We start from the raw sequence: 12,880 nt of genomic DNA on the forward strand, positions 1-12,880 counted from the left end.
AAAAGTCAGAGCCTTTATTTCAATCTCGCATCAGACTTAAGCTTTTCATTTATTCTGTTGAGATTCAGAGGTAGAGTAATTGTCAGAACGCTACCCCCTCACCCCGCCTCCAATGATCTGCACATGTTTTAAAATTTGATTTATTTTCTCACACAAATTTCTGAAGCATTCATAAACATACTGAGAAATCACAATTATTTCAACGTGGCAGAGTTGTAATGACGCCCCTATATATTTTCATAAACTGGAGTATTACAGATTTACCACTATTTGTTAATAACATTATATAAGACATTAAAAAAAAAAAACCTGCATTTCACCCCAAAAGGGCCTGCCTGCAAACATACACTGCAGTACAATCACTGGAGTCCAGGGTTTTTGTCACACAGGCAGAGCACAGATTTTTTTGATTATGTAGATTTCTTTTCCTGCCGTAGTTTCATATGCAAAGCATGCAGAGCCCCATCCGTGCTATCTCCTAAAGCAGTCATTCTGAAACCCAATCTGGGGACAGTGCAGACTAAATAAAATTTCATTTTGATTTGGCCTCCTGCTGCGAATGGGACTGCTTTGTCTCAGCCGACAGAACGAGCGAGCCAGAAAGGTATGTCCTGTTTTGCATGGCTGATGGTGTGTCTTGCGGCTCCCAGGCAGGCCCTCCTGCAGCCCGCTCCTGCTCAGGCGGGCTCCCAGCTCCTAGACTCTGCTTGTCTTTCTCTTCCCCCTTCCATTGCTTCCGGGACTGCCTGCCTTTACCTGCAAGGCAGAGCCGGGACAAACCCACACCGATGGTTTACTTTGGCAGATGCTTAATAGCTTGTGTGGCTGTGTTCGTTTTTTTTCTCCCTGTCTTTGTTGCCGGTTTTTTTCTTCTTCTTCTTCTCATTTGGTTTTTGTTTTGTTCTGCTTCCCTGCCCCACACTGGCTGTCCCTGTTTCTCAAGGTGTTGAATGCCAAAATCTGAACTTAAAGAAAAATTGTGTATTGCGGCTAGGATGCTCCTGAGATTTTCCTGGGAGATTTTTGTCATGCTGAATTTTATTGTAAATTGGAAGCTGCGGTGGACAGCTTTGAAAGACTTTCGTTTGCACAGCCCTTTTGAGCCTCCTTGGCAGAAAAGCAATCGCCCATTTTAAAGAAAGGGGGAAAACAGAAAATAACAACTCTTCCAATAGGACTGAACTGTTTTGCCATCTTGGTATGTTTTTTGTAAAATGTATTGTGGTATCTGCCTGAAGAGCTGCAAAAAGTGACTCTTTTTTAAACGGTGACCTTCATCACAAGAGGCTGGATGGTGTCAGAGACTGTCGTCCCCCCTTTTGGAGAATGGATAGTGATCAGGGAACGACCTGCTCTGATGTTCTCAGAAGAGGCTACAGATAACCATGGCGATGTGCCAGGGAGGTTGCCAGTGGGGGAAGTCAGTTTTTAAGCCCAAATTTCTCCTTGGATTTGTCATTGCCCTTGATCAATTCTTATGGCTCCATGAGGGAAAGAAGTTCTTCCCTGGTTAATATGCTGAGAAACTATTAATATAAACTAGATAATAGCAAATTGGTAAAGGTGGGTATTAAATAAAAAATAAATTAAGAGAAGAGCAGGGAGGGGCTGCTCTCTGACTCTGGGTTTGACGTAAGTAATTCCAAAGAGGAGACAGAGGAGTAGAAAAAAATGCTAATTAGTTGCATAGGGATCTCATCCACCCCCACCACCGGAAGTAGAAACAAAATGTCACAGAACTTTGCAAAGGGTCGGAAATTAACTTTATAGCTCCATACTATTGCACTGTTGCAGTCACCCCCGTGTGCTGTGATAAGTGCACCTCTAGGGGTCATTCTTGATGCCATGTCTCAAATTCAGTGGGTGAGGTCTTTGCTATTACAATGAATTGTCCTTCTGTAACTAAATCTCCAAATTCACTCTGTTGCATCATTTGGCCAAGAGCCATCAAAAATTTTCCTAATGTGTTGACAGACCCCTGCTTGTCATGTACAATAGGTTAAAGAACAAAGTTAAAGCTAAAGAAGACATCGAAGAAACTATACCCTGAAAACAGCACAACATGTCTGATAAAGATGGCACCATCTTCATAAGGAAAAGGAAGACGGTGGTGTCAGATGGGCCTGGCAGTGTTCCGCTGGACAGGGGCATAGTTTCTCCATCAGCATGTCTTTTTGCTCTAGCCTCAGTGGCAGAGTCAACTCAGTTATTTTACAGCTGCTAGTTGATTATATTAAAAAGCCCAAGTTTGTGTTTTGTCTAATTTGTAAATGTTTTCACAGAACCATTTATTGGCATTATAGGGGCTTTTTTGCTGACTAAGTGAACACATCAAAAAGTAAAATCCACTACATTACCTCACTGGCTTTTTTAAAATTATGATTATTTGGCAACTATAAAATACCTTTTTAAAAAATCTATAATATGGACACTGGTTTTGAATAACAAGATTTTATTTGTCCATAAAAGTATACGGGAATTTATGTGTATGTTATGTGTATATATACATATTTGTATACATGTATATGCATGGTTTCCCAGGTGACTCAGTAGTAAAGAATTGGCTCGCCAAGCAGGAGATGAGGGTTCCATCCCTGGGTTGGGAAGATCCCCTGGAGGAGAAAATGGAAATCCACTCCAGTATTCTTGCCTGGAAAATCCCATGAACAGAGGAGCCTGGCAGGCCTACAGTCCATAGGGTCGCAAAGAGTTGGACATGACTTAGCCACTAAACCACCACCACCATATATGCAGAGAGAGAGAGAGAGAATGAACCAATGATACTGTTTTTAGAGCCACAAAGTTTATCTTGAGGAAAAAAAACAACAAATACATCTAGCAGAGAAAATTCTATGCTATGATTTGATATATCATATACATGTAATTATCACCAAAGTTTAGCGTTAAAGCATGGGATATTTTTATTAGTTCATGTCTTCATCTCAAAGTCTGCCTGTAGGAATCAGATTACTAAAGGAAGATTTAACCTCTTTTGTAGTTTAGGGAAATGACCTCAAAGAAGAATGGGTGCTGCCTTAGCATCAGCCTCTTCATTCCAGTCTTCTGGCATCTGCCATGCCTGTTGGCCTTCATGTTTCAATCCATGTGCTCCATAAATATGACAGTTGAGTGTGCCTGCAAGCCCTGACTGTAACTGGTAGAAGTATTGAAGGTATAATGACTGTAATGCTGGCTTTTGGCATGTGAACTTAGTTTGTTGTTGTTGTTCAGTCACTAAGTGGTATCCAACTCTTTGTGACTCCATAGACTGCAGCACAACAGATTCCTCTGGCCTTCACTCTCTCTCCAAGTTTGCTCAAATTCATATCCATTGAGTTGGTGGTGTTATCTAACCATCTCAACCTCTGCCACCCTCTTCTCCTCCTGCCTCCAATCTTTCCCAGCATCAGGGTCTTTTCCAATGAGTCAGCTCTTAGCATCAGGTGGCCAAATTATTGGAGCTTCAGCTGGGACAAATACTCTGAATATTCAATATTCATCCCTGAATATTCAGGGTTGATTTCCTTTAGGATTGACTGGCTTGACCTCCTTGCAGCCCAAGTGACTCTCAAGAGTCTTCTCCAGTATTTTATTTGCCAATGTTTGTGATAAGCAGTCTGACCTTCTATAATTCATTATCTGGATTTCTTTACAAGTAAGAGAAAGATGGAACAGTGGCTGGAGTTAAGGCAAATTGTAGCCAAAGACACAATTTTTTCTTTTGACCCCTCCTAATGGCAACCCACTCCAGTGTTCTTGCTTGGAGAATCCCAGGGACAGGAGCCTGGTGGGCTGCCGTCTGTGGGGTCACACAGAGCCAGACACGACTGAAGTGACTTAGCAGCAGCAGCAGCAGCAGCAACTCTTGGGAAACAGTAGATACACAAGAAATCCTCCTTGAGAGAATAAATGAGTGAATGAGTGACCCTGGTTGAGGGCAGGAGGAGAGGAACAGGAGAGCTTTCCATCCTTGGAGCCCATCTCCTGTACATCCAGCGGTCATCACACATGAGGAAGGAAGAAGACTTGAAAGCCATGGATTCTCCACCTGGGGCCCACAGTTTTCTTAGGCATGAGAATCCATTGAAAATACATGCACATCTTTTTCCCCCCAAAAATTAAACTGCATGACAACCTCAAAAAGATTTAACTAGAAACCTCTGAATGTTAGGGCTCTAGGATTTTAAGAATATCCAGCCAGAAAACAGTCACAAGTGGCAGGCAACGGGAAAGCTTAACATTCTCTGAAAAGCTTGGAAAGAGAAGTACAATTTATTTACTCTCTGCAACTATTTCCTGGCTACAAAGAGGAAATAGTTACTCCATGCAACGTAGAGAGGCTAAAAAAGAACAATACTAAAAAACAAAATTATAGGGAAATTTTGTTCTACATTTCAGCAGGTGTGCTAATAGACAACAGAAACCAAAACAATAAAGAGAATGCAAGTTAGAATCCAGACTTTGGTCTCTGGGGAGGTACCATTAAAAAAACACCTTTGGCATTATTTTTCAGAGACTCACACTGGACTTGGAAATAAACTGCTAATGTTGTTTTAATAAAAATAGCTATATTTAACAGAAAGGCCATTCACTTTAGCAGTCTTAATATGCAAAACACTCTCTACTCTTTCAACGTATGTGATAATAAAGAAAATTTCTGATCTAGAAAGTACAGGAAGAACTGTGAACAATTAGGTTTTCTGTGATAAGTTAGGTAACCTTGGAAAACCCCTACAAAGAAGCAGATCAGGGAGGCGATTCCAGCAAGATTAGTCCTTGGACAATGGGACATCCAACTGTCCTGTTGGAGAGAAGACTTCTACTTGACCTATGACATCAAAAGTTGTATGGTCAGAGAACGTCTCTAAACTGTGGCTTTCATGCACATGGAAATAATCCTAGACTTCAATATTTTCATCTTATGAAACTTCAGTAGATTTTAGCATCCAGATTAAAGAACTTGAATGTTAAATGTAGAGCAATACATGTTCTCCATACAATGGTCATCCTCAGAAAAAAATGACATAATGTTTCTTAGAAAGCCCACATTGCACTGATCACTGACTTGTCAAGTGATTAACCAGAGGGGAGTCCTGTGGTTGGGCTTCCGTGGCTGCTCATGATTACTCAATGGGTGGGAGCTGCTGTCACAGCAAAGACTGGGAAGTCACCACTGGCCACTGAGCTGGACTGAGTACAGGGCAGGGGCATGGGGTTCTCCAGATGGAGAAGTAAACTGAGGTCATACCCACAGGAGGAGTCCTATGCACTTCCCTTGTCGTTCTGCTCAAGACAAAATAAAACATCATGAGTTCCTCAGCTCCAGACTGCTCGCAGGAAAGCAAGTAGCCATCTAAAGACCACAGAGACAATGATCTCAGTCAGGAGAGGACCAGAAGACAATGTGATTCCTGCCCTATCCCCAAGGCCACCCGGATGCATGAACTGTACCCACCTTTCCCCACACACTAGCATGTCATCTTAGGGGAAGAAGCAGAGAAGGGGGTAAACACCCAAGAAACTGGGGGTTTTATTCAAATGAAAGAATGAACACCAACTGAGAAGGGCAGCTTAGATGGTCAGGCCTGACCTGACAGCTCCAAACTTGATTGGACTTTTAATTAATTTCTTTCCTGTACCCTCCTTTGCTACTGTTTGAGGGCTCAGGAAGAAGCTGAGATGAGCTGCAACCAAAGTAAACTGAACTTTCACTTCATATACAAGTCAAATTGTCACAGAAATTTTGCAACAGCTACGCTCAAAAGATTCTAGGTTTTTACATAGAACTTCCCGTCGATGACCTAAGGAAATACTAGAAAGTCTATATCCCGGTCTCAAAATAGAGGGGGAATAACATTGAACAAGTATTGGTTGCAATATGTCAGATTAATCTTCTTCCATACCTGCTATTGGAAGGACTGATGCTGAAGCTGAAGCTCCAATATTCTGGCCACCTGTTGGGAAGAACCAACTCATTGGAAAAGACCCTGATTCCAGGAAAGATTGAAGGCAAAGAAAAAGAGAGCAACAGAGGATGAGAAGGTTGGATGGGATCACTAACTCAATGCACATGGATTTGAGCAAACTTCAGGAAATGGTGAAGGACAGGAGAGCCTGATGTGCTGCAGTCCATGGGATTACAAAGAGCTGGACATGATTTAGTGACTGAAAAACAACAAATATTCACCATACTTTAACACCAGAGGGCTAGACCTCACCTCTGCATGGATTTCTCAGAGCAATTTCTCCATTTGTGGGAGGAATCCTTGATGTAGAAGGGTGAGCCCTTAACTCATCTGCAAATTTCCTGAGTCCTGACCTAGTTCATGGGCCAGACTCCATAGGAGCTCAAATAAAGCCACATTATTCCTCCCAAGAATTTAATGTTTGAAACAGAAATGCCCACTTTTCAGGAGATGTTGGAACTTGATGACATCAATGTGGATGTGGAAAAAGACAAATGATTTGATACGTCCTCCCAAAGACCTAAGTGTCGTCATCTTTCTGCTCCTTCTGCAGACTGGATTCATCAACTCCTTATGTCTGATGCCATGAAATGCCACAGCATTATCTCCATCAGTCCCCCTGTTCTGCTTAAGTTTTCTAGAATTTATTTCTCTTGTTTCCAACTTAAAGGAATCTCATGTGGTGCCAACAAATATGTGAACAGGAAATTCTTAGAAATCAGTGAAACGTCCTAGGCATTCAACCATGCGGCCTCACAGAGGAAGTGTAGCAACCGAGAACACAGTCTTGGACTCAGATCCACGTAGTGAAACTGAAGTGTGTTGTTGAATCTGATAATACAAATGTTGAAAATGCTCATGATGTCAACCAGAAGTGTTCTAGAAAGGTACATAAATGTCTTCAGGAATGCCAATACTTCACATCAGGGAGATGCCATCTTTGAGAATTAAATGTTCCAGGGTACAGCATGTAGAATAACTTTCCAAAAGTTATGCCATCTTCCTTCTGTTCCATTGGCTTGTTTATTCATGTAAAACATGCACCAGGCATGGTGAATGTAAGCAGAAAACTATCTTAAAATTCAAGAGGAAAGTCAAAAGACTCGAGAAGTATCATAGCATTCAAGGACAGAGGCAGAACCAAGCTGCTACTATAGGGATGGAGATACAATAGGGATCTAATTATTTCTCTAAACAGAGACCAGGGGGCTGGAGTTTTCAAACAGTGCAGGAAAATAAATGGAAATCTCAATTTTAAAAAACATGCATTATTTTGAAGGTTTGCTACTAAAACACCATCTTTGACTTCACCAGTACATCAAACTAGTGAAGTGATCTAGATATAAAAAAAGAACAGCTGTGTTATGAATAAGGCATAAATTAAGGCTTGGTTTTCACCTGTAGAATTTCTCCCTTACAATATTTTATATAAGCATTCAGTAACTCAGATTACTAGTATTAATGTCAATGGTTTTATTAATGACTATTGATGGGTAATTTCCTGGTGGTTCAGACAGTAAAGAATCTGCCTGCAATGCAGGAGACCTCAGTTCGATCCCTGGGTCAGGAAGATCCCCTGAAGAAGGAAATTGCTACCCACACCAGTACTCTTGCCTAGAGAGTTCCCTGAATAGAAGAGTCTGGTGAGCTATCATCCATGGAGTCGTAAAGAATCTGACACAATTGAGTGACTAACAATGTATTATCAGGTGATGTTTTTGTCACCCAAGAAAACACTCTTTCAGTTCATAATATGCAAGGATCCTATTATAAAAGAACTAGTGTAGAAATAGATAACCTTGGGGAAAAGTCTTCACCTGATCATTTTAGTGGTGTTCTGTGTCTGTGTAAAGGGCAAAAGAAGGTGAATTTAGCTATCCCATTATCACCCACCCACATTAAGAATGCATTTATTCCCCTCTAGTCCATTACAGACTGCTGTGCTTTTCACTTACAGACTCTTTTTTATTTTCTTTGCTTATTAAAAGAATACTTGAATCTTTTACCACTAAAGAATGCTTTTGAGGAGAACAGTATATATGGAAACTGACATGCTTCTCAAAAAAGAAGTGACTATCCGTGGTCTAGCTAAATGGTAACCAAGAGTGTTTTTATTTTTTTTACCAGCAATCTATGAGTATTTGAAAAGCATAAACATTAATGAGGGTGAAGGGCTCCGTGGAACGAGCGGATAGGGTTTGGAGTAATGGGATGAAATTAAGAAAAGGGAAAATTAGGTTGATTACCAATTACCAATTGAAAATCTTGTTAATGTTGAGGTCTATTAGACTGTAGGGTAATCTTCCAAGGGAAGTGGTGGGACTCCCATTGCTTCGATGTTTAAAATTAGAGTGGACAGAGCACTATCAAGAGCACCCCGTGGGGAAGGATCCACCCTGTTGTGTGGAATGAGCCTGTTCACCTTGGTTGCCTTTATAGGCTCAAGCTTCCACATGCCATAGGGAGAGACAGGGAAATCATTTTTAAATATTTCATCTGCTTTTCATCTAGAACCGTCTTTCTGACCCTTTGATAGAAACCCCCCAAAAGGCAGTGTTTTTTTGGGTTTTTTTTTTGTCCACAAAGACCTTCCCAAGGTATCCTTTCTACCTAGGAAGCTGACACCTTTCTGAGATCCAGAAAACCAGCATCTTATGTCTCATGGTACTTTGCTTTTCAGGAAAGTAAAAATTGGGGTGACCAGGTAAACAATACTTTAATAATATGGCTATCACAAGAAAGTTCCCTCAGTCTTGAAAGATAAAGAGATGGACTGAATGAGAGGGAATGCTACAGACGGAGAAAGAACAGAGCTAATTAGCAATCAGTGAGCATTGCACTGTGTTCCGGCATCATATAAAATTAGGTGGCACCAATCACATGAAAAAAATGGATATTTTCTTCTATTCCCTGGGAGTCCATCATGGTATGAAGTTCATTTCAGGAAAAAAAAAAACAGTCTTTATCTTAATGAGAACATTTCTGGAAATTAATGTTAGAAAAGATAGTTACAGCTTCTAATTTTAATGAAGTAGTACTTTATACTTTTTGGAGGTTCTGTAAATCATTATTAAAAAAAGAAAGAATACCATACCCACATGGCATCCATATCTTTGCACAATATCTCTTTATTCTGGTTTAAATAAACATGCCTAGCCTCATAAATCCCCAAAAGAAAACAGGCATGAGGTTATAAGCATGTCTGTGTAAATTGCTGGGCTGAGTGGACAGTGGGATTCAGAGTGTCCATTAGAACAATGACAATCAGACACCCAAATCCCAATATCCCCTCATTACTAGAGGTGGCCCAGAGGAGGCTAAAGGTTGTAGGATGGTGAAGGCGGAGAGCGCGTGTGCCCTGAAAGTCTGCATTAGGCAAAACCAGTGTGTCAAACCAAGTAGGTCAACAGATCCCACACTGCCTCTTTTGAAGATTTTGTTTGTTTGTTTTTGGCTGCGCTGAGTCTTTGCTGCTGCACAGGCTTTGCTCTAGTTGTGTGAGTGGGGCTGCTCTCTAGCGCTGGTGCTTAGGCTTCTCATTGCAGCGGCTTCTCTTGTGGAGCATGGGCTCTAGGCGGCTGGGCTTCGGTACTTGTGGCTCATGGGCTCAGTATTTGCAGCTCCTGGGCTGTAGAGCCCAGACTCAATGGTTGCAGCACATGGACTTTGTTGCTCCAGGGCACGTGGGATCTTCGCAGACCAGAGACTGAACCGGTGCTCCCTGTGTTGGCAGGTGGATTCTTTACCACTGAGCCACCAAGGAGGCCATCACTCTTCCTCCTCTTCACTCTTTAACTTTCTAGTGACTAATAGTTAAAAAGTCATCCTTGGTCTTCAGTAAAGAAAATTTGGGATGGTAGAAGATACGTATAATGCAGGATTTCAATTTGTCTTCTAAAAACGATGCCGGGAAAAAGTGAGAGAGTTCAGAGAAAAAGATTAAAATGGTACCTTTCATATTACACGCTCTGTCTTCATTTCCCATCCCTTCCATCTGGTAAATTCCTTCCCTATTTATGAGTTTAATGTTTTAACTGATTGCAAAATTGCTGTAGTTGAAGATGTTCAATAGAAATCTCTCACTCCTACCAGTTGGTTTCACACATGAAATGAACATTTTCCAGAAAAATAAAAAATCTTTTTTTTTGGTCTACCATGGGAAACAGCTTCTTTAGAAACTTGTGATTGTACAAGATGAAAACTACGTTTCTGAATTCAGACACTTCCATGCAATCCATTGCTGTGATTGTTCTTGAAATCACATCCATGCGATGCTTATTTCACAGGAATGGCATTCGGAGAGAATCTAGGTCCAATGCTGTGAGTGCAAGTGTTGGGTACTTGGCAGATGTGTGCTGAGCCCTAGGCTGAGGCCGAGGTCAGAGAGCCGGACTGATGACAGTGGCTCCCTCGGGAGAGCCGAGCTGGCAGGACCATCTTTACACCATAAGCCAAGGAAAGGTGATACCAGCTTAAGAGCGGAGGTACAGAGACACCACGTCCCTTTTCTTTTCTCACTTTGTGGCCAAGCTGACAAGAGAGGTTAATAAGTGACACACTAAGTTTTCTAGATAAGGAAACAAGTGAAGTGCTTTTATGAAAGCAGTTGTTTTCCCTGTCTAGAGACTAGCCAGGGAAGGAACAAGGGTGCTCGTGTTCTGTTGTTCAGTTGCTAAGTCATGTCTGACTCTTTGCAACCCCATAGACTACAGCACACCAGGCTTCCCTACCCTTCACCATTTCCCAGAGTTTGCTCAGACTCATGCCCATTGAGTCAGTGATGCCATCCAACCATCTCATCCTCTCTTGCCCCCTTTTCCTCCTGTTCTCAATCTTTGCCGGCATCAGGGTCTTCTCCAATGAGTTAGCTGTTCACATCAGGTGGCCAAAGTATTGGAGCTTTATCATCAGTCCTTTCAAGGAGTATTCAGGGTTGATTTTCTTCAGAACTGACTGGTTTGATCTCCTTGCAGTCCAAGGGACTCTCAAGAGTCTTCTCCAGCACCACAGTTCGAAAGCACCAATTCTTCAGTGCTCAGCCTTCTTTATGGTCCTACTCTCACATCCATACATGACTACTGGAAAAACCATAGCTCTGACTATATGAAGCTTTGTCAACAAAGTGATGTCTCTGTTTTTTAATATGCTATATATATTTGTCATAGCCTTTTTTCCAAGGAGCAAGCATTTAGAAATCCCCAAATCACCAGTTGTTCTTGTTCAGTCATGCCCAATTCTTTACACCCCTGGACTCCAGCATTAATCCTGCAGTCCATGGACTGCAGCCTCCCTGTCCTTCACTATCTCCCAGAGTTTGCCAGTTAGGGTACCTTAAATTCAAAATATGGTGTTATTCATCAGAAATAAATACCCAAATTTTTCCCTTATAGACAACTCTTACTGAGAAATGTGTACAAAGTCATTTACATTTACTGTCAAAATTGAGTGTATATATTATTTAAATATCCACATACTCACTTCTTATGTTCAATTAGGAGATACTTTTTTTCTGTAGACCCCAACATTGCAATTTATTTTTAGAACGATACTACTTTACATATAAATAAAATTTCAGAACACTTTCAAGCATATTATTTCATTTTATCTTTTAAGAAATGTTCAATTTTTATTGTCAATAGCAATTTAATTATAGCTTTATTTTATTTAACCAACTGGTAGAAGAAATGTAGACTTCAAGTTATGCATCAACAAAATTCATATCCAATAACAAATGTAGTCATAATAACAGACTCTAGCAAATTACCAAATTATAATCACATAACACATTTTCCAGGCAGCTTCCCTGGTGGCTCAACAGTAAAGAACCTGCTTGCCAATGCAGGAGACGTGGATCTGATCCCTGAGTCAGGAAGATCCCCTGGAGAAGGAAATGGCAACCCACTCCAGTATTCTTGCCTGAAGCATTCCACAGAGAGAGGAGCCTCGCGGGCTACAGACCATAAGGTCACAAAAGAATCAGACGCAACTGAGCGACTAAACAAAAACAATCAACTGGTCATTTGTAGGACCAGGTAAAATGAACCTGTGGGGGCCCTTGTTAAAAATAGTTGAGAGACTTGCCTGGTGGTCCAGTAGTTAAGACTTCACCTTCCAACATAGGGGATGTGGGTTCAACCCCTGATCCAGAAGCTAACGTTCCACATGCCTCACTGTCAAAAAACCAAAACATAAAACAGAAGTAACATTGTTACAAATTCAATAATTTTTTTAAAAATTGCTGTTGTCAGTAATTAAACTCAGTAATTAAAGCTCAGTCATGTCTGACTCCTTGTGACCCCATGGACTGCAGCATGCCCAGGCTTCCCTGTCTATCACCAACTCTCGGAGCTTACTCGAACTCATGTCCATCGAGTCTGTGATGCTATCAAACCATCTCGGCCTCTGTTGTCCCCTTCTTCTCCTGACTTCAATCTTTCCCAGCATCAGAATCTTTTCTAATGAGTCAGTTCTTCTCATCAGGTGGCCAAAGTATTGCAGCTTCAGTTTCAGCATCAGTCCTTCTAATGAATATTCAGGACTGATTTCCTTTAGGATTGATTGGTTTGATCTCCTTGTCCAAGGGACTCCCAAGAGTCTGCTCAAAACCACAATTCAAAAGCATCTGTTCTTCGGCACTCAGCATTCTTTCTGGTCCAACTCTTACATCCATATCTGAGTACTGGAAAAACCATAGTTTTGACTAGACAGACCTTTGTTGGCAAAGTAATGTCTCTGCTTTTTAAATGGTCCACATTAAAAAAAAAAAAAAAAACTGGCTTAAAATTTTGAGAGGATGATGGCAGAGTGTTAAACCTGACACACATGAAGGGTGCCTCTGTCACCACTGACTTTTCTGAGTGTCATTTGATTCTGCTTCCAAAGGCCCGGATTTCAGTTCAAGGCAAAAGGAAGCT

The 12,880-nt window shown here is 41.2% G+C and overlaps 1 long non-coding RNA gene across 1 annotated transcript in view; it reads left to right on the forward strand.

Moving 5' to 3' along the window:
* Positions 1 to 220: 220 nt before the first annotated feature.
* Positions 221 to 12,880, forward strand: part of LOC133256764 (uncharacterized) — a 77,851-nt gene continuing 65,191 nt past the window's right edge. Inside the window, exon 1 of the long non-coding RNA XR_009739290.1 lies at positions 221 to 604. This is a non-coding gene — a long non-coding RNA (uncharacterized LOC133256764). The remainder of the gene's footprint in view (positions 605 to 12,880) is intronic.

The sequence above is a fragment of the Bos javanicus genome, chromosome 11 (genome assembly GCF_032452875.1).
Source record: "Bos javanicus breed banteng chromosome 11, ARS-OSU_banteng_1.0, whole genome shotgun sequence".
Taxonomy (NCBI): domain Eukaryota; kingdom Metazoa; phylum Chordata; class Mammalia; order Artiodactyla; family Bovidae; genus Bos; species Bos javanicus.